The following is a 17278-nucleotide window of genomic DNA, read 5'->3' on the forward strand; positions in this document are numbered from 1 at the left end:
TTGGCCTCAGTGGTTGGGGCATAGACTTGAATTACTGTGATGTTGAATGGTTTGCCTTGGATTCGTACTGAGATCATTCTATCATTTTTGAGATTGTACCCCAGTACTGCTTTTCCCACCCTTTTGTTGACTATGAGCGCTACTCCATTTCTTCTAAGGGATTCTTGCCCACAGTAGTAGATATGATGGTCACCTGAATTAAATTCACCCATGCTTGTCCATTTTAGTTCACTGATTCCCAAGATGTCGATGTTCAATCTTGCCATCTCATGTCTGACCACCTCCAGCTTACTTTGATTAATTGATCTTACATTCCAGGTTCCTAAACAATATTGTTCTTTACAGCATCGGATTTTCTTTTCACCACCAGACACATCCACAGCTGAGTGTCCTTTCGGCTTTGGCCCAGCCACTTCTCTCTTTCTGGCGCTACTTGGAAATACCCTCTGCTCTTCCCCAGTAGTATATTGGACACCTTCCGACCTGAGGGGCTCATCTTCCCGTGTCATATCTTTTAGCCTTGTGATATGTTCCATGGGGTTTTCTTGGCAGGAATACTGGAGTGGGTTGCCATTTCCTTCTCCAGTGGACCACATTTTGTCAGAACTCTCTGCCATGACCTGTCCGTCTTGGGTGGTCCTGCACGGCATAGCTTATGGCTTCACTGAGTTACACAAGCCCCTTCGCCACAACAAGGCATTGATCCATGAAGGAGCTCCATTCTCTTACACAGATTCAAAAGGGAAATGCGTCTTCTATAACCACATCTGCTGCAACACATATATGAATAAACTTAGAACAAAGCATGGTTCCCTCCCCTCAAAATGATTGTTTTAGTTAATCCAGTGAAACTCATACAATTAATCAGCGAAATGTCAAACTAGATGAGATTGCAGGAGAACCATAATTGGATCTCCCACATTAAGTAAGAAGAAGCTTACAAGCAGCCCTGAAGGGTGGGGGCCAAATTGGGTTTGGGCCATGGTACTGAGGGACGAACAATTAACCCTTTCCTCCACACTGTTTTCCCAGTGTAACTGCCCCCCCACAGCTATTATTTGCCCCACCAGAGAAAAACATAAGGACTATAAGTGTCTGATGGATAGAATCATAGAATAGTAGGGTTGGAAGGGGCCTACAAGGCCATCGAGTCCGACCCCCTGCACAATGCAGGAATCCAAGTCAGAGCATCCCTGACAGATGGCTGTCCAGCCTCATCTTGAATGCCTCCAGTGTGGGAGAGCCCACCACCTCCCTAGGTAATTGGTTCCCTTGTCGTGTTGCTCTAACCATCAGGAAGTTTTCCCCAATGTTCAGCAGGAATCTGGCTTCCTGTAACTTGAGCCCATTATTCCATGTCCTGCATTCTGAGATGATCGAGAAGAGATCCTGGCCTTCCTCTCTGTGACAACCTTTCAAGTACTTGAAGAGCGCTATCATATCTCCCCTCAATCTTCTCTTCTCAACGCTAAACATGCCCAGTTCCTTCAGTCTCTCTTCATAGGGCTTTGTTTCCAGTCCCCTGATCATCTTTGTTGCCCTCCTCTGAACCCTCTCCAGTTTGTCTGCATCCTTCTTAAAGTGCGGTGCCCAGAACTGGACACAATGCTCCAGATGAGGCCTAACCGGTGCTGAGTAGAGGGGAACTAGTACTTCCTGGGATTTGGAAGCTATGCTTCTATTAATGCAGCCCAAAACAGCATTTGCCTTTTTTGCAGCCACATCACATTGTTGGCTCATATTCAGCTTGTGATCTACAGCAATTCCAAGATCCTTCTCGCTTGTAGTGTTGTTGAGCCATGTATCCCCCATCTTATAACTGTGCATTTGGTTTCTTTTTCCTAAGTGCAGAACTTGGCATTTATCCCTATTAAATGTAATTCTGTTGTTTTCTGCCCAGCGCTCCAGTCTATCAAGATCACTTTCAATTTTGTTTCTGTCTTCCAAAGTATTAGCTATCCCGCCCAATTTTGTGTCATCTGCAGATTTGATCAGCATTCCCTGCAGCTCCTCATCCAAGTCATTAATAAAAATGTTGAAGAGCACTGGGCCCAGGACTGAGCCCTGCGTTACCCCGCTCATTACCTCTCCCCAGTTTGAGAAGATCCCATTTGAGAAGATCCCATTGATAAGCACTCTTTGAGTCCGATTCTGCAGCCAACTGTAGATCACCTGAGAGTTGTTTCATCTAGCCTACTTTTAGCTAGATTGCTAAGCAGGATATCATGGGGCACTTTGTCGAAAGCTTTGCTGAAGTCGAGGTATATTATGTCCACAGCATTCCCACAGTCCACAAGGGAGGTTACTTGATCAAAAAATGAGATCAGATTCATCTCACAGCATTTGTTCTTGACAAATCCATGTTAGCTTCGAGTAATCACTGCATTGTTTTCAAGGTGCTTTCAGATGGATTGCTTTATCATCTGCTCCAGAATTTTCCCAGGGATTAATGTCAGACTGACTGGTCTGTAGCTGCCACCCTTATGTTCCAGTATCATGGGCTATTTGGACGAGGTAATTTGTGCTAATCATCAGAAGTGTCCTGACGGATCAGACCAAAGGTTCATTTAGTCCAACATTCAGGTAATACCTCTCCCCTGTTGTTGTTCCACAGCAACTCATACTCAGTAGCATACTTCTTGTGAACACAGAGATTGATGTGAGATTCTGTGTATGTATGTGGGGACGTCAGTGTGTGAAGCAAAAACTGAGATAGGCCAAACACCCCTGGGAAGTCTGTGCAATGCACTTAGTACATTTTTTTGTTAAGGTAGTTGTGGTTTATCTTTATGGCCCAAAGAACTGACAGAATGTTATGCAAGCTGGACTTCCAAATGTTGACCTTTGGATGCTCAGTGGGTTTTTGTTTTGTTTGTTTGTTTGTTTGTTTTCTATTCTAAGTGGCATTTTGCACCAGCTCTGTGCACAAGACTTAGCACAACTGCTGACCATAACTAGCTTCTGTAGCAGGCTCCTGCTTAGCATATCTTTTATTCAGAGGCTTGGTCCACAGAAAAGTTGAGGATTTAAGCCTCCCTTTTCTCCGCCTGCTTGTCCATCCCTTATTAATTAACTCTTCAGTCTGCAGTCTTTTCCCAGCATGCTCGCCTTGTCTCTCCTTTAAGTCAGAGAGACAAAACCAGCTGCAGCCCCAAGGTGGTCTCCAACTGTTACAATCTGTGCTTCTTTCTGTCAGTTATTTAGTGCCCCTTTTGGGTTGTTTTTCCCCCTGCCTTTCTCTTTGTCTCATTTTCTATAAGGGGGAAGCCCATCTAGGTTTCCCCCAGAGCTCCATTTCCCTGTGTCTTTACTTAGCCTGTAAGATCTGCAAGGATCCCTGCTTGTAGAGTCTCGAGATCTGTGATGGGGTTGGGGGAAGAGAGAGGAGCTAATCAATTCAGAAAATCATTTGGGTGGCAACCTCACTTGACAGCCTATTTTCTTCCTTTCCACTTAGATATCAAACTGGCTGAGAAGGGCTCTAGGGAACAAGGGAGGCAGTGAGAGCTGCTTCTCTGTAAGCACATCTGTGTCTTTCATCAGCTGGGCTCAGGGAATAACCACTAACGGGAGGGAGGAAAAATCTTTGGAATTGATAACTGTTCCCTTTTTTGAAATCTGATGTAAAAGTGTCCACCTAGTAGGGGAGCAGTAATTTCAGCAAGGTTCTAATGTTGTGATGTGTTTTCTGTATATCTAACTCATTTAATAGCAGAGTCATCTTCTTCTTGTAATATAACAACAACAACAACTCCCTCCAAGGAACTCAAGGTGGTATATAGGGGCTGATCTACATTGCGCCTGCCATTGCAATGAATTCGGTGTCCCGTCGGGTTAAATGCTCTCGCATTAAAATGTGATTATTCACACTCAGCCATTTTCCCCATTGCAGTGCTTCATTGAATGCGCGAGCTCGGTTCACACTTGAGCGCTGTGCTGTTTTCCTGTCATTTTCCTGCACGTGCTTGTCTGATCTCGGATGCTAAGCGGGGGCGGCCCCGGTCAGTAGTTGGATGGGTGACCGCCTGGGAATCAGGCTTCCTGCACTGAGCAGGGGGTTGTTCTATCACTTCAAATGAGACTAAGTTTTACCCCCTCCTATCCCCCACTCAAGATGTTGGGTTTTTTTAGATTAAGGCGTTATCCTCGCAGAATCGGGGCTTCTCCGCAATGTTTTTTTTCTAATTCAGGCATGATCTTCGAAGATTCGAAGTTGTGAAGCTTCTACAACTGGATACGGGACTACGACCGGATACGGTAGCAAAGGCGGAAAATCAGAGCACATTAAGGGGAAATACTGGGATATTAGGGTATTGAAAGCGGGAGCATGGAAGTGGGAAATTCCGGTTCCAATTCGAGGCAGCTACTGCGTAGTGTGAAAGGTGGGCAGTGAAACCTCATTGGAAGCAAAAAAAAAAGTGGTAAGTGTAGATCCAGCCTAGGTGTGTGTGTTCCCCCAAATTGTCCTCACAACAAACCTGTGGGGTAGGTTTGGCCAAGAGACAATGACTGGCCGAGAGTCATCACCTAGTAAACTTTGTGGCAGGGCAGGGATTTGACTCCAGTTCTCCCTGGTCTAAGGCCCATATTTTAAATACTTTGCCATATTGGTTTTATTTATAATAACACTTATATCCCACCTTTCAGCTTAAAAGACCCCCAAGGCAGCTTACAACATTTAAAATACAACTCGCCATAAAACAATACCAGAATATTGTAAGAAAGAGCATACAACCTTAAAACAGACTGAGATGAAACCAATAAAAAATAGGAGAACATTTAATTGAGTGGGGAACTTCTAGTCCATGAGTCTGATGTGGCCCACAGAGCATTTGTATCTGGACCACAACCTCCCCTTCTCTGCCCCACCCCTCACACAGAAATTTGTCTTAAAAAAAAAAAGTCCAAATGGGACCTTTTTTCCTAAGCCTAATTGCCATGGGGGGGGGGATTTTGTGGAGCTGGGGAGGGAAGGATTATCCTAATTTCCCTGTATGCTGCCATTCCCTGAAATTTGTACTTCCCTTGTGCAGCAATTTGTGTGAAAGGGACCTTCCTTCCCCCAAACCTAATTGCTGCACACGGGTTGGGGTAATTTTCAGGGTAATGGCAGCTGGGAAGGAAACTGTTACTCTTTCCCCCCACTCCCCCCCAATTGCGTCCCCTGTATGGCAATTAGGTTTAGAAAAAAGGTCCCATTTACAAAGGGGGCATGATTTTGGGCAGGGGAAGACAGCAGCCTGTCAAGATAAAAGTTTTTAGAATTCACCTAAAGGCCAGCAAATAAATGGTCAAGCAAGCCTCTCTAGGGTGAAAGTTCTACAATATAGGTACTACCACAGAAAACTATGAGGGAATTTTCTGATATAGTTAGTGTAAAATCTGCTATTGGAGAAAGAGGAACGAGACTGAAGAAATACTGAAGAAATTAGCAAGAAATTTGATAATAGGGAAGTATTGAAAAGAACGGAAGCTACAATCCTTCGCACACTTACTTGAGAGTAAGCTCCACTGAAGTCAGTGCGACAGACTTCTGGGTAAACATGATAGGATAAGGCTTCATGGATGTATGCTCTGTTAGTGTTAATATGGCAGTGACCGTTGTCATGACTACATGGGTTGTTCTCTGTTCTGCTCCAGAAAGAGCAAGCAATTTCCTTCTGTGAAACTAAAGGTAATCCTTTATTTATTTTGGTTTGGAGGCTACTTAAAAGGTTTAATTCATGTTTAGGCATATTATAAAAGCAATAGAATGTTGTGGCACTACGGCCCATGGGAACTAACAATCCTGTCACATCTGGAGAACCTTGTGCATTGCATTAATTGCTCCCTTTGGAGACTAGGAGGCTCTGTGCCTACGAGGTCATCATTTGGCTGACTGACAGGGAAGTGTCAAGTTTATGTGGTCTAAGCCTTTCCTGCTTTCCACAGATGAGACGATGAATGTGTCATTTTGAAGATATTAATCTCCGAGTGCTCTGCTGGGTGCAAGTGCCATTTGTTTCAATGCAGCTTGCACTCTGCAAAGTCTTTTGAGGATCTGACTGACCATCTGTTCTCAAAAATCTATTCAGTAACAATATAGTCCTGACAATGTGCTACAGAAGCTAAGGGCATATCTACACTACAGATTTCACTGGGTTTAACTGCAGTGGAGATGGGTGGCTCTGATGTCAGCGGGGCAGTGAATCCACTCCGGTTTTCGGTCAGAACCAGTCACCTTGGATAGCTGCTTTGGAATGCTGACTGGTTCTGACTGAATCCTGGAGCGGATTCACCACCCCACTGACACTGGAGCCACCAGCCTCCACTGTTTAACTGTTGTTTCCTCTTCCCAGGATACCTTGGGAATTGCAGTTCTGTAAGGCAGGGCTGCGGTGGCTTAGTGGTTAAGACGCTGAACTGCAGACCGGAAGGTCGGCAGGACAGCAGTTTGAGACCCGAGTGCCGCATGACGGAGTGAGCTCCCGTCTTCAGTCCCAGCTTCTGCCAACCTAGCAGTTCGAAAGCAAGAAATTGCAAGTAGATAAATAGGTACCGCTTCAGCGGGAAAGGTGACAGCATTCCGTGCACCTGGGTGTTCAGTCATGCCGGCCACATGACCACGGAAGACGACAATGCTGGCTCTTCGGCTTAGAAATGGAGATGAGCACCACACCCTAAAGCTTAGAAATGGAGATGAGCACCACACCCTAGAGACGGACACGACTGGTTGGGGACACCTTTTTTTTTTTAAGGCAGGGCTAACTGTGCATTCTCAGCACTACACCAAATGCCAGTTCCCATGATTATTTTGACAGATAATGTGGAATAAAACCAGAAAAAGTTTATAGTGCAGAAATGCTCTAACTCTCAGAGTTCAGAGTTTTTTTGGCTTAACTCACATCCATTCCTTTCTTTTAGCTTTTCTCAATTGGAGATTGCTTTCATGAAAGCAATCATATAATTTGCTGTTGGATTCCTGAACATGTTGGGAACAAGGGAATGAATCAGGTGATTGAGGTGCCAGAATGACAACTTTCTCAGACGTTAGAAATTCAGAAATCATTTCTAGTAGCCTTACTCCAGCCACTAAATCTAAATTGATGTTAAACTAGCCGCAACAATTCCAGAACACATTTTGCATCCCTTAACAATAGCAGGCAAATGGTTGTCCTTGGTAAAAGAAGACTGCAATTCTACACATACTTACCTGGGAGTAAATCCACTTAGCTCAATGGAGTTTACTTCTGAGTAGATATAGATAGGACTGCACTGTAAGTGTGCAATTCTAAATACATTTACTAGGGGTTAAGTCCCATTGAACACAGTAACTGAACAAAGTCAGTACCTCTGAATCAGCCCTGGTGCAAGCTCTCCCACTGCCTGAGGCAAGAGAGGACATGGGCTGCCATGTCATGACACTCACAGCCACCTTCCCCTCCCTTTTATTGTCTTCTGCCCCGCCCCACTTACCCCGTCTTGATGTTGTGTCTCACTCACCCTCCCCTTATCTTTACTGCATCACATCCCCATCCCTTCCTATATCACATCCCCTCTACCCATTTCCACAGCCATGTTGTGCCTCACATCCCCTTCCCCTTACTGCTGCCACACTGCACCCCCTCCCTTTCCATTGCCCATCCCTTCCCTTTACTGTGTCATGCTCCTCCACACCCCTGTCCCCTTAACTTTACCACTGAGCCCCACAGATGGAAGAAGCAGCCAGTGTAGCTCTTCAGAGAGCCCGCTAGGCCAAAAAGCCTGGCTCTGAGGGTGACCTTCCTCAGAGCCAGGCATGAGATGGGTGTCCTAAGTGATTTCTTGTAGAGGCGATCACCTGGACACCCCTCCCACAGGAAGGCATTTCGGCCTAGCTGGCTTTTTTAAGAGCTGCGCCTGCTACTTCTTCAGCCAACATGACTCTTTAGAGGGTGGCCGCTCCAGAGAGCCCCGCTGGCCACTCTCCCATTGTGGTAAATGCCACAGCAGGAAAGCAGCATGCAGGGCTCTCTGAAGCACCCACTGGAGGTGAGGATGGCAGGCCCTCCTGGCTTCACCCCACCTCATTGGAGGGCCAACCCTACTCTGAGTAAACATGCAGAGGATTGCAAATAAATGGGACCCCATCTGCAGTCCTTTCCACTAGTTGACTACAGAAGCCAGTACTAAGTGGCTGGGGCTCTGACCAAATACAATCCAAAATCAGATCAAATTTGGGTGCACACACACATACACACAATCCAAAATTAGATCAAAGTTGCATGCACATCCCCACACACACCCCCACCCATAGAAAAAAGGGTGCACAGGAGGAGGCTACAATTTGTACAAGAACCTCCTGGAAATAGGATAGCAGCGCAGACAAAAGATACCTCTCCCTGGGTCCATGTGACCCCTTCCTGGAGCTGAAGTTTAGGGCACATTGAAACTCCTGAGGTTCTGTGGTTGGAGGAAAAATATGTCAATTTTTAAAGGGGGTTGCAGCAGATCACAGCTGTGGTGAGGTGATAACCTACGCAGCCAGGCTCTGCAGCCCCAGTGCAAGCCCTCTTGTTGCCTGAAGTGGGAAAGAACACATCACACCCCTTCCCCCTGCCACATCACACCCCTTCCCCCTGCCACGTCACACGCCTTGCTGCCGCCACCGCAACACTGTATCCCCCCTACCCCTTTTCTCTGTCCAGGGCTCCCCTTACTTTTGCCACCACACTGGCTGCACGGAGCACCGTTCTGCCGGAAGAAGCACTTGCTCGGGTTTCTCAAGACCCTCGCAACCACTTCTTCTGGACATGCGGCTCTCAGCAAGGAAGCAGAGGTTGGGGGGCTGCTCTAGAGCACCCACTGGAGCCCCTCCTGGCAGGGGAGAGGCAGGGGGAGCTGCACAATTTCCTCCCACTCCATTGCCGGATGCAGGAGCCTCACCGTGCTTCTTGGGTGGGCTGGCCCTGAGGCTGTGTCAAAACTGGGCAAAAAGTGGTGGAAAAATGACAGAAACATAGTGATCGGTGCCCTTGGTTCTTACTGGGCTTGCTCATGGGACTCCAGCATTTGTCATACTCCAAATAAGGGGGGGGGGTATTCTTTCAACAGTGGGGTGGCAAGGAGACCAAGGTGATTCTCAGTAGTATGGACCTAGATGGTACTTGTCCAACAGGTACAAATGGAACCGATCAAAGGAGCCCACACACTGGGTGCTCAGAGCTTGGAGCTCTTATGCTCGTTGAACAAAACTTTCAAAGGAACAAAAGAATGTCCTACCTAGCATGACAAAAATTCAAAGAGGCAAGAAAACCACTCCAAGGTAAGTAGTTCCAGGGAGAAAGAATGGGGCTGAGACAACTCCTTGCCAGAGCCAACCCAAATATAAAAGAGAGGGTGATGTTGGGATGGGTGCTCGATAAAGAGGGTGCGGATCCTGCAGCTATCCAGGGATTAGGTTCTCTTTGTAATACTGAAAATTTTTCAGTCCACACCTGGAGATTGGTTTAATCACGCACCAGGAAATCACTTTGGGCTGGCAAATGCATACATAATTACATTAGCATTTCACTTATCTTAAGACTACTGAATATCTGCAGTTCTGCTTTGGTTGGTATGGCTAGATTTGACCTTGCATACATGATCAGCAGAGCCATTAAGCAATATTACTTTGCCGTCACTTTTCCCTGCCTTGGTTTTGGCAAGTATTTCTTAAAGTGACCCTCTTCCTGGTTGCCAACTCTCTCATCAGCCTACAGTGCCTGCTCTACCGCCAAGCAGCCCGCTAACAGTTTTATTGCCTTTGAAGCTTGCTGTTATTTATATTGTATATTGATTGTTGGAAGCCACCTTGGCGAGGTTTGCACTCTGCAGTTTATAAATAAAAAAGACAGCTTATAAATATTTAAATAAATAAATATAGTCCTTCTGAATGACAGCCAAATTACTTATGATGCAGTAGATCTTTGAATAGGATCTGCTGCATTTTTTAAAACATGAATAGCAGCTGTGTGTGCTTGGGGGGGTGTTTCAGATTGGAGATATGGTGCTGGCCACCTCTGCACCATTTCCCCAATTAAAATGGTGTTCCTGAAATTGCTCTTTGCACGACAGGGCAAAACAGCTTGGGTACCTATATGATAGCTCTCCCCAACCTTTTTGGGTCTAAGGGCACATTTGAGAAACTATTGTAGGTGCCACCATAAAATGACTGCTGCGGGAGGGGGCGGGGTTGGCTAGTTAGAAAAGACAAGTAACCTGCCCAAGAAACTGATTACAAGACAGAGGTCGTGTCTGAGCCCCAGAGGCCAAACCAGATACTTGACATTTTGAAAATACCCATTTCCCAGAAGAAAAAACCTGTGATACTCAAAGAAATGCACCGCACCCCACCCCACCCCAATCATCCCATCCAACACAAATTAAGTATTTCCAAAAGTAATGTCAGAACATAAAGTAATTTCCACTGTTTTACATGCACGTGCATGGGAAAATGGGGATCTCTAGTTTAGCACTCCCTGTTCTAGTTTCCATTCTTTGCTTTCCGTTCCTTCATCGCGAACTTTTAGGGATTACAACTAGGCGTGCCAAGCCTGCTTGCTGTTTTGCGGAGAGGGAGCCACAGAGCGCTCTGCCTGTTTTAGGCTCTGATCTTTTCCACCAACCTCCGTGAGGTTTATTCAAATGAGAAAGCATGTCCATATCTTGATCTTGTTCTCTTTATTTTACATTTATTTTCCTACGGCAGAGTTCAGATCAGGCAAGCAGGCGGTTCAACAACCGGCAGCGTGCAGTCATAACAGCAAAACTGCTGCAGTAGAAGACTTCGGGGCGGGGGGGGGGGCTGAGCTTCTGGCAAATGGGTGGAGAAATGCATCCAATTTAGAGGGGAGGCGGGGCTGGAGGTGGGAGCAGGTGGCAAGTTGTTTATCCGCTCAGCTGTTGTGCGTGGCTTGACAGAGACAGACAAAAGCAGCTGGCAGGAGGAAGGAAATCAAGGGTCTCTCGCAGACTGTACCTTTCAGGTTTGTAACTATAGCACAAACAGCAACCAGAGAGCAGTTTGGTCAGAGCGCAGGCCTTAGCAGAGCTCCCCGGGGGCTTAACTTTGTCTCTAGGAGGACCCTGGTAGCGCGCTCGGGTACATACGAGAGTAGCGTATTACCCTACAGGGTTTCTGATGTTTCTTAATAAGGCCACGAGGCATTTGAGATTATCTATCTATCTATCTATCTATCTATCCCATGTAAATGCCCTGCTGTGTGCCAGCAGGAGCTTTGGCAATGGTCTCTAAGATGAACATTAGTCTCTGCACATGCTAATGTGCAGGCAACATCCCTGAGGGTGGGACAGCTGTGCCTCTCCAAGTGTGCATGGTAGTAAGCTTTGTGTTCTGTCAGTCTAAGTGTCTTGGCAATACCCTCTGGGGCCGGCCAGAAGGCCAGGGACCTTGGTTCAGGCTAGCAGGAGCTTTATGATTTGCCAAAGCTATGCCAACTGCAGCTTATCTTCCAAGACTAAGCCTTTCTGCTTCCCCAGCCTGGAACTGCTGTAGATGTTGTCATTATTATTGGTGGTCGTCGTATTTTCTGTTTGGTGCCTTAACTCCTTCTGATGCAGAAGGAAAAATACTAAGATGAGGCTTAATTTGCTCAAATGGCTTTAGACACGGTTAATATAAATTTGTCAACAACCTTCAGTTTTTATTACGTTCTCATTCTGATGTAATTTCAGGTGGAAGAGGAGGTATGTAGTCTTTAAAAATACAGCTAAAAGAACAAAATAAAGCTTCCACGAAATGGCAGGGGCATTGCTGCAGGAAGAGGAGGATATTTGGTGATACTTGCCATTTTTAATTTTTGTTTAAAAATCTAGATGAGCAGTCCCATGCTTGAGTGGTACAGTAAGAGCACACTCAAACTATATATATATATATATACACACACACACACACACATAATTTTTCATGTCCAAAATATGGTGCAAGGCATGTGGAAAGGAGTTGTGCCACTTATCGTTGGTGGTGTCCCAGGCGTTCCCGCAATCAGTCCCTACAGCACTCACTTGTCATGCAAGTGCAAATTAGGGTTGAGGGGAGTGGAGGGGATTGCATTTTTTGTGCAATAGAATCTTGCAGGAAGTGTAATTTTCCTGACACAGAAGCACTACTTTAGTGGAACAGATATAAATTGCTTGCAACAGTTGAGTAACAGCAGCATTTTTTGATGTGTGCAGTCATAAACCAGTAGTCTGGAAGGGCCTTAACTTTAAGCAATTAACCCACCAGCGACATCATAGAAACAGATCCACTGCCAGGGACTCTTTCTGGCTTGTGTATGCAATAACCTCACTGAGAAAGGTCACTAAGTAAAACAATGAGGGGCTCATGTCAATGAAACACATGGTGGCTGTAATGTGCTTGCAAGCCAGATGTGATCCAAGTAGGTCTGTACTGAGCGGTCTGCAGCTGTCCTCTTCTGTGATTAATTGAGGCAGCCAACAGGGCCAGGCGTCCTAGCAGATGTTAAGCCGTCTCATTTGAAGTAAATTAGGGTCTGCAGTTGTGGAATTTTCAGCTTGCATCTTTACACGTTTTATCAGCCAGACCTCTGAAAACCACAAGTCTGGTATTAAAAATTCACCAGATTTTGTTCTTTAGAAAATTGGCATCCATTTTTTTTTTGTCTGCATAAACTTACCATGTTTGTATTTTCAAGACTTCATCTGAAGCTGTGAAACACACAGAGGAAGTGAAATAATGCACATGCTTTGTATGTATAAGTTCCCAACCTCTGGCCAAACAGTATCTTGAGTAGCAGAGCTGAAAACAGCCCACATTGAAGATTTTGGAGAGCTGCTGTCAGCCAGAGTGGGCAATATTGGGCTAAGCAAGGTAGTGTGTTTTGCAGGAGCACAGGAAGCTGCCTTATACTGAGTTGGACCCTTAGTCCATTTAGCCCAGTATTGTCGACACTGACTGGCAGCAGCAGCTCTCCAGGGTTTCAGGCAGGAGTTTTTCCTAGCCCTACGAAGAGATGCCAGGGATCGAACCTGGGACCTTCTGCATGCAAAGCAGGGACTCTCCCACTGAGCCACAGCCCTTCCCTGTCTTGTCATGCTCCTCTGTTCTCCCCTTGGGCCCCCAAACAGGAGCTTCTTTGTGCCTTCAACAGCTTCCTGGCAAGGGGGACTTCGACAGGAGAAACTGCACCTGATGAGCTTCTCCTCACCATACATAGGAACCTCTCATTACTTAGTCTGGGAACTGGAAATTACACAGGTACCACCAGCACCTTTCTACCACCAGCACTTGGTATCCCAGTTCTTTTGGCATTTTTGCTGTGCCTCTATGTATTTCTCTTGGATTCCAGGACTCACTGCTGTGTTTGCAGACTGGGCTGAGAACAGATTAGGTTTGCAGAGATGTTATTTCTCTGGCCACACCACTCTCCCTTTGCCATGTTTGAATATTAACAGCAGTTCTTAGGGCACAGGAAAGGAAAGGAAAGGAAAGGAAAGGAAAGGAAAGGAAAGGAAAGGAAAGGTTCCTCCTGTGCAAGCACCGAGTCATTGCTGACTCCTAGAGGGACACCGCTTGCGCTGGAGTTTTCTTGGCAGACTGTAGCGGGGTGGTTTGCCATTGCCTTCCCCAGTCGTGATAGGGCACAGGACCACAGTAATATTTTCAAGATCAGGTAAAGGTTGTGGACTTAACTTTTTTTGTATGAATCTTGGGAGTGATGCATGAATCTCAGTTGTGCAAAACCTATTACAGATTCCATGAGTTTACATGTGTCTGATCATGGAAGGGGAGCCTGGGGAAATAGTTAGTCCCCCTTTCTTGTACCCTGTTGCCCCAATCTGATTCAACCCTCCTGCCCCCATGTCTGCATTTAACTTAAAAGAAAGTGGGGGTGATCCTGGTCATAGGAGTCCCACATCTTGTCTAGTTGTGTGCACAGTTAACACATTTATTTAGAAGGCTGTTGGATTGTGACAGTTCCATAAATGTTGAGTTCTGCAAATGCTAAGTTCCAAGTGAAGTCAGTTCCAAGTGTGCCATTTCAGTTTAGGCAAGCAAAAAACCCTCCAGATTAGTTGGATATATTCAAGGTTAAATCGGAAAAAGCAGGGTACTTTTAAGAGCACTGGATGTACTTTTTGAAATAATTTACCAGAACTAAATCAGTATTATCAGCATTGAATAAACAGGTAACAACAACAAAAAATACTTCCTCCTTCTGCATGCGTGTGTTAAAATCCCTGTTCAGCTATGAAGTTAGCTGAGTGGTCTAGGGCAAATAATTATAGCCGTTTTCGGGCATTCACAGTAGAATAATGAATGTGTATGTGTAATTTATTAATTACTGTCCTTCAAAACTATTTCTTCCACCTTACAAATATCAATAAAATACAATTCATCAGAAGTACAAAATAATTAAAACTATGTAATAAAGAAATAAAAGCAGCATAGAAAGCAGAACACAGCCAACTTCTAAGGGAGTAAAACTATTTAAAAGGCCGGAGATATGTTTTTTTGAAGTGTTTGTCCTGGGGTCAAAAATATAGCAAAGCAGGCACCAGCTGAACCTTTCTGGGAAAAGCATTCCATGGCTGGGTGCAACCACTGAGAAGGTCCTCTCTTGCGTCGCCACCTGCCTCACATCAGATGTCAGGGGGGCTTGAAGAATGGCATCTCAGGGACAGGTTCTGTCCCTGCCTATGCTTGTTAATCAGAACATCTGAGAAAGGCCCCTCGCTCCTGCATATGCAGCTGTACGCAAGCACAAGGCGGCTCTCTTCAGGCATTTTGATTAACTTGCATAGATTGGGCGCAGAGCATGCCTCTGCTGTCCCCCCCCACACACACGCACAGACAAACACATGTTCATTATCTCCAGTTTTGAATGTCTTTACAAGGACTGACTTTTCAGCCTAAACTACCTCACAAGATTGTTGTGAGGATGAAATGAGATAACCTCATGAACATATTCCTGAGCTCTTACAGGAATAGTGTGATACTAATGTGATAAACCAGGCTGGGTGCAGCCCCAAAATACAGAAACACATAATGTTGGTGAAGAGGTAGATGCTAGTACTTGTTCCTAATATAGCCTGGAGAAGAGTTTACCGGCTCAAAATGCACTGGGGTTTAGTACCAGTGGGTGAATTATCAGACATCCACTACCCGAATCTGTGTTGTCACTTGCATAAGAAACTGCAGGAGTGAATTAACCTTTGGACGATACCCTTGGTCAGCAGCTAGGTTTCTTGGAGTCACTTTTGAGAATGAGTTGGTCTGGAGAGTCAAGTCCCCAGCTCCCTCCCAACCCTAAGTGGCCTGTTGGCAAAGTCCTCTTGCCACAGGTGCCACTCCATTTTCATCCCTCTTTTACCCTGAGTTGACAACTGGAGGGCCATGCGGTACCCTTCAGAGGGCCAGATACAGCCCAATGGTATCCAGTTGCTAATTCCATTGGTTGGGACACCCTGGGGGCCATGTGACTCCTACAGGAGGTGGAAATGCAGGGACTCTGGCAGTGGTCCTACACTTTGGACTGGACAATTCTTCAAACAGAGGTCTGCCATCTGTAAAGTAGGACCATATGTCATGCTTTACAGAGGGCAGGCCTCGATTTTAAGGTGTCCTCTGATTGAAAGGTTGCCAAGTCTAAGTCCAATTTAAAGATAAGAAGGGAGAGCAGGCAGAAGCCTTGAAGTTGTGCATCAACAGTTAACACCTGGATAACAGCAGACTAAGGCACAGAGGTCAGGGTTTCATGCAGGAATTTTTCTAGCCCTACCTGGAGGTGCCAAGGATTGAACCTGGGACATTCTTCATGCAAAGTTTGTGCGCTACGACTGAGTCAGGGCACCTTCAGTTATGTATTTATTTATATTTAAATTATAGTAATAATTACTAAACGTGAATATGTTTTGTCCTCTTTTTTGGTGATGCATAAGTGGCCACAGTGGGCAGGATCCAACGGGGCGCTTCCGCCCCCACCAATTCTCTTCTACCCGGCCGATTGCATTGCACAAGTAGCCCCCACAACATGCGCAACAGTGCTTTAGTGTTTGGGGGGCATAAGGGAGCTCCGCTGACCTGCCTCCTTCCAGAAATGAGTGTTTCCACTTGTTTTGAGGCTTCCCCTAGGAAGTACTAAATCTCCCTTGCATAAGCATTGGGTCCCACTTGCACAACAAAATTGGTGGGACCCACTGCGTGCAGAAGGGAATTGGTGAGGCAGAAAGGAATCAGTAGGGGTGTAAGTGCCCCATTGGATTCTTCCCCCTAGTCCTACTTCTTCTATCTTCCTTTTCAATCTGAGGGCCTATTTACACCACAAAACGTACTTGGTTTTATATCAATTTGATAAACTTGGCTTCCACCAGAAGATTATGGGAAGCATGATTTGCTGAAGGTGCTGAGAATTCTCTGTTTGAGACCCCTATCCCCCTTCACAGAACTACAATTCCCAGGGGTTCCTTGGAAGAAGGAACGAAGCACTGTTAAACCAGTTTAATCAATAGCGTGTAGATACACTCTGCACTGTTATGGCTTGTTTATATGCTAACTAGCTTAGAACAAGGGTACTGAATGCAGGCGCTTTTATTCTTATCTTCCATGTTAACTCCAGATAAAATGCTATACATTACTAGTTTGGAACCTCCTCACTTGCCCCTATGCTTCTGCTTTCATGAGTAATAATATGAACATTCGCTTCTCTTAATGTCAAACTGGTAACCAGGGGATGGCAGGTAGGATGAGCCACACAGTGTGAAAGCAGCAGGGGATGGGGGATTCCAAACTGATTGTTGACTTTGATTGAAATGCAAGGCAGGGGGATTGGGAAGGGGGACTATTCACTCAGCCTCCTCCAAGCCTGGCTGCTCTAGGGAGAGCCCATCATGTGAAAGAGGCCTTTGTGTCACGCTCCCTTGGCCCTCTTGTGTTGCATGCCAGCAGGTAGCAATTGTTAATATCTGCTGAGCGGGGTCAGAGTGGAAGGAGGCAAAAATGGCTTCTGTTGTCATATAGAACAGGGATCTCCAGAGGTCTTGTCTGTGGCAACAATGCTGAAACCATGGCTAGCTTTTCCTTTCCTAGCCAACTTCAAAAGAGTGTTTTGCTCATTGTTAGCTTCTTCTGTGAGGGCAAGATTCCTGTGTCAGCAGAGAAGCTTAAGAAAATAAAACACACCTTTGTATAAGTAAGGGAAACAGGGCATATCTAGTCCTGCCTGTTGACTTCAAGCAAAAAATGATATACCGAAAGCAGGCACACTGGCAACCTGTTCAGCCCTAATAAGCACCT

General features: G+C 45.7%; 1 protein-coding gene across 2 annotated transcripts in view; it reads left to right on the forward strand.

Moving 5' to 3' along the window:
* ADA2 (adenosine deaminase 2) overlaps positions 1–17278 on the forward strand; it is a 95796-nt gene that overhangs the window by 33737 nt on the left and 44781 nt on the right. Inside the window, exon 1 of one of the 2 annotated variants that reach the window (XM_084809297.1) lies at positions 10862–10985. The exons of the other annotated variant lie outside the window; for it this stretch is intronic. The gene's annotated coding sequence lies outside the window, so the exon portion shown is untranslated. Of the gene's footprint in view, positions 1–10861; positions 10986–17278 lie in introns of those variants that run through there. 2 annotated transcript variants of the gene reach the window in all.

The sequence above is a fragment of the Heloderma suspectum genome, chromosome 7 (assembly GCF_057233095.1).
Source record: "Heloderma suspectum isolate Gila_16-S chromosome 7, 16-S_ref, whole genome shotgun sequence".
NCBI lineage: Eukaryota > Metazoa > Chordata > Lepidosauria > Squamata > Helodermatidae > Heloderma > Heloderma suspectum.